Here is a 4,885-nt window from a genome sequence, read left to right as displayed (position 1 = left end):
ATGCCGGGGAGGGCCGCGCGCGGGCCAGGCGGGCCGGCGCGGGCGAGGCGGCGATGCAGTCCCGCCCGGGACAGGTGGCGATGGAGGATTGGTCCGGCGGAGCGGGCGGACACGTCTGCTGCCCGGATTTTTGTCCGGCGGCGGCGGGTGGAGTTTTTCTAGGGTTAGGGTGGAAGAAGACCTGAGATTTTTTGGAGGAAGAGCTATTTATAGGCATAGAGGGAGCTAGGAAGCTCCAAATGGAGTGCGGTTTTCAGCCACGCGATCGTGATCGAACGCTCTAGATGATAGGAGGGGTTTAGGTGGGTTTTGGGCCAAATTGGAAGGGTGTTGGGCTGCAACACAAACGAGGCCTTCTCGGTCCCTCGATTAACCGTTGGAGTATCAAACGAAGTCCAAATGGCACGAAACTTGACAGGCGGTCTACCGGTAGTAAACCAAGGCCGCTTGGCAAGACTCGGTACAATCCGGAAATGTTTAACCCCCACACACGAAAATAGGTAGAAAGGGGCACCGGAGGAGATAGGAGCGCCGGAATGCAAAACGGACAACGGGGAAAATGCTCGGATGCATGAGACGAACACGTATGAAAATTCAATGCACATGATGCCAAGATATGAGATGCATGACAAAGGCAACAACACACAAAGACAAAAACTCGAACCCGAGGAAATAAAATAACTTAGTGCCGGAAACGGCAAGAGTTGGGATACATATAAGGTAAATTACATCCGGGGTGTTACATTAGAGCACGGTGGTGGTTTTATTTTATAGAAATTATTGATCTCTCATGCTTCACTTATATTATTTTGAGAGTCTTTTAGAATATCATGGTAATTTGCCTTGGTTATGAAATTAGTCCTAATATGATAGGCATCCAAGATGGGTATAATAAAAACTTTCATATAAAGTGCATTGAATACTATGAGAAGTTTGATACTTGATGATTGTTTTGAGATATGAAGATGGTAATATTTGAGTCATGCTAGTTGAGTAGTTGTGAATTTGAGAGATAGTTGTGTTAAAGTTTGTGATTCCCGTAGCATGCACGCATGGTGAACCGTTATGTGATGAAGTCGGAGCATGATTTATTTTTTGATTGTCTTCCTTCCTTATGAGTGGCGATTGGGGACGAGCGATGGTCTTTTCCTACCAAGCTATGCCCCTAGGAGCATGCGTGTAGTACTTTGTTTCGATAACTAATAGATTTTCACAATAAGTATGTGAGTTCTTTATAACTAATGTTGACTCCATGGATTATACACACTCTCACCCTTCCACCATTGCTAGCCTCTCTAGTACCGCGCAACTTTCGCCGGTACCATACACCCACCATATATCTTCCTCAAAACAGCCACCATACCTACCTATTATGGCATTTCCATAGCCATTCCGAGATATATTGCCATGAAACTTTCCACTGTTCCGTTTAATATGACACGCTTCATCATTGTCATATTGCTTTACATGATCATGTAGTTGACATCGTATTTGTGGCAAAGCCACCTTCATAACTTTTCATACATGTCACTCTTGTTTCATTGCACATCCCGGTACACCGCCGGAGGCATTCACATAGAGTCATATTTTGTTCTAAGTATCGAGTTGTAAGTAAATAAAAGTGTGATGATCTTCATTATTAGAGCATCGTCCCATGTGAGGAAAGGATGATGGAGACTATGATTCCCCCACAAGTCGGGATGAGATTCCGGACAAAAAAAAGAGGCCATAAAAAAGAGAGAAAAGGCCCAAATAAAAAAAAGAGAGAAAAAGAGAGAAGAGGCAATGCTACTATCCTTTTTCCACACTTGTGCTTCAAAGTAGCACCATGATCTTCATGATAGAGAGTCTCCTATTTTGTCACTTTCATATACTAGTGGGAATTTTTCATTATATAACTTGGCTTGTATATTCCAATGAAGGGCTTCCTCAAAATTGCCCTAGGTCTTCGTGAGCAAGCAAGTTGGATGCACACCCACTTAGTTTCTTTTGTTGAGCTTTCATACACTTATAGCTCTAGTGCATCCGTTGCGTGGCAATCCCTACTCACTCACATTGATATCTATTGATGTGCATCTCCATAGCCCGTTGATACGCCTAGTTGATGTGAGACTATCTTCTCCTTTTTGTCTTCTCCACAACCACCATTCTATTCCACCTATAGTGCTATGTACATGGCTCACACTCATGTATAGCGTGAAGATTGAAAAAGTTTGAGAACATCAAAAGTATGAAACAATTGCTTGGCTTGTCATCGGGGTTGTGCATGATTTAAATATTTTGTGTGATGAAGATAGAGCATAGCCAGACTATATGATTTTGTAGGGATAACTTTCTTTGGCCATGTTATTTTGAGAAGACATGATTGCTTTATTAGTATGCTTGAAGTATTATTATTCTTATGTTAATATTAAACTTTTGTCTTGAATATTTTGGATCTGAATATTCATGCCACAATAAAGAAAATTACATTGAAAATTATGCTAGGTAGCATTCCACATCAAAAATTATGTTTTTATCATTTACCTACTCGAGGACGAACATGAATTAAGCTTGGGGATGCTTGACACGTCTCCAACGTATCTACAATTTTTTATTGTTCCATGCTATTATATTATCTGTTTTGGATGTTTAATGGGCTTAAATATGCACTTTTATATTATTTTGCGACTAACCTATTAACCGGAGGCCCAGTGCCAGTTGCTGTTTTTTTGCCTATTTCAGTGTTTCGCAGAAAAGGAATATCAAACGGAATCGAAACGGAACGAAACTATCGCGAGGATCTTTTTTGAAACAAGCGCAATCTAGGAGACTTGGAGTGGAGGTCAAGGAAGCAACAAGGCGTCCATGAGGTAGGGCGGCGCGCCCAGGGGGGTAGGCGGGCCCCCACCCTCGTGGGCCTCTTGTAGGTCCATCGACCTACTTCTTTTGCCTATATATACTCTTATACCCTGAAAACATCCAGGAGAGCCACAAAACCACTTTTCCGCTGCCGCAACCTTCTGTACCCGTGAGATCCCATCTGGGGACCTTTTTCAGCGATCTGCCGGAGGGGGACTCGATCATGGAGGGCTTCTACATCAACACCATAGCCTCTCCGATGATGTGTGAGTAGTTAACCACAGACCTTCGGGTCCATAGTTATTAGATAGATGGCTTCTTCTCTCTCTTTGGATCTCAATAGAAAGTTCTCCTCGATGTTCTTGGAGATCTATTCAATGTAATTCTTTTTGCGGTGTGTTTGCCGAGATCCGATGAATTGTGGGTTTATGATCAAGATTTTCTATGAACAATATTTGATTCTTCTCTGAATTCTTATATGCATGATTTGATATCTTTCTAAGTCTCTTTGAATTTTCGGTTTAGTTTGGCATACTAGATTGATCTTTCTTGCAATGGGAGAAGTGCTTAGCTTTGGGTTCAATCTTGCAGTGCTTGATCCCAGTGACAGAAAGGGAACCAACACGTATTGTATTGTTGCCATCGAGGATAAAAGATGGGGTTTATATCATATTGCTTGAGTTTATCCCTCTAGATCATGTCATCTTGCCTAATGCGTTACTATGTTCTTATGAACTTAATACTCTAGATGCATGCTGGATAGCAGTCGATGTGTGGAGTAATAGTAGTAGATGCAAAATCGTTTCGGTCTACTTGATACAGACGTGATGCCTATGTTTATGATCATGCCTAGATATTCTCATAAATATGCACTTTTCTATCAATTTCTCAGCAGTAATTTGTTCACCCACCATAATATATGCTATCTAGAGAGAAGCCACTAGTGAAACCTATGGCCCCAGGGTCTACTTTACATCATATAAGTTTCCGATCTACAATTCTAGCTTACTATTTACTATTTATTTTGCAATCTTTACTTTTCAATCTATACAACAAAAATACCAAACATATTTATCTTATTATCTTTATCATATCTCACTTTCATAAGTGACCATGAAGGGATTGACAACCCCTTTATCGCGTTGGTTGCGAGGTTCTTGTTTGTTTGTGCAGGTACTAGGCGACTTGCGTGTAGTCTCCTACTGGATTGATACCTTGGTCCTCAAAAACTAAGGGAAATACTTACGCTACTTTGCTGCATCACCCTTTCCTCTCCAAGGGAAAACCAACGCATGCTCAAGAGGTGGCAATTGGTTTGTGGTAGATCAGATAAATAGATCTCGTGGAAACACGAAATAAAATAAATAACAAAAAATTGCAGCAAGGTATTCTTGGGTTTTGGAATAATAGATCTTAAAGCAAAAGCAAAAATAGATCTCGAAGCAAATATGATAAAGAATAGACCCGGGGGCCGTATATTTCACTAGTGGCTTCCGTCGAGAAAAATAGCATACGACGGGTAAACAAATTACTATTGGGAAATTGATTGATGATGACATCAATACCATTGTTACACCCATAACCCCTACTGTTAGATATACTGGACCAATTACTAGAGCTCGCGCACGCCAATTAAATTACCAGGTACTTTCGTTTCTTGGTAATGATTCTAATGTTCATGAGATTATGATGCTGCCTAAATTGGATACATTTGTTTTGCTTACAAATGAAGGGCCTAGCTTGGAGAAGGATGAACATTGGAGCAAGAACACACATGGAGTTGATGGCATGCGCAAGGGGATCAAGAACGGAGTTACAAGTGATGATTTCAGGACTTTAAAGCCGCCATAAGGAGTGCATGAAGCCTTGGACGAAATATACAAGATGCCACTTCATAATATTCGTCCATAGGCTATTCTAGGTGCCGCGTCACCTTATTAATGGGCCAGGCCCATGTAATTTCGAAATACTTAAGTATAGGCTATTTTTCGAGTCCGTATGTGTGGGGAAACAAGAGTTAGGGTTGGTTTCGGACCCACCCTCA

Source organism: Triticum aestivum, chromosome 5A, assembly GCF_018294505.1.
Source record: "Triticum aestivum cultivar Chinese Spring chromosome 5A, IWGSC CS RefSeq v2.1, whole genome shotgun sequence".
Classification (NCBI taxonomy): Eukaryota; Viridiplantae; Streptophyta; class Magnoliopsida; order Poales; family Poaceae; genus Triticum; species Triticum aestivum.
This window is presented reverse-complemented; position numbering follows the sequence as displayed.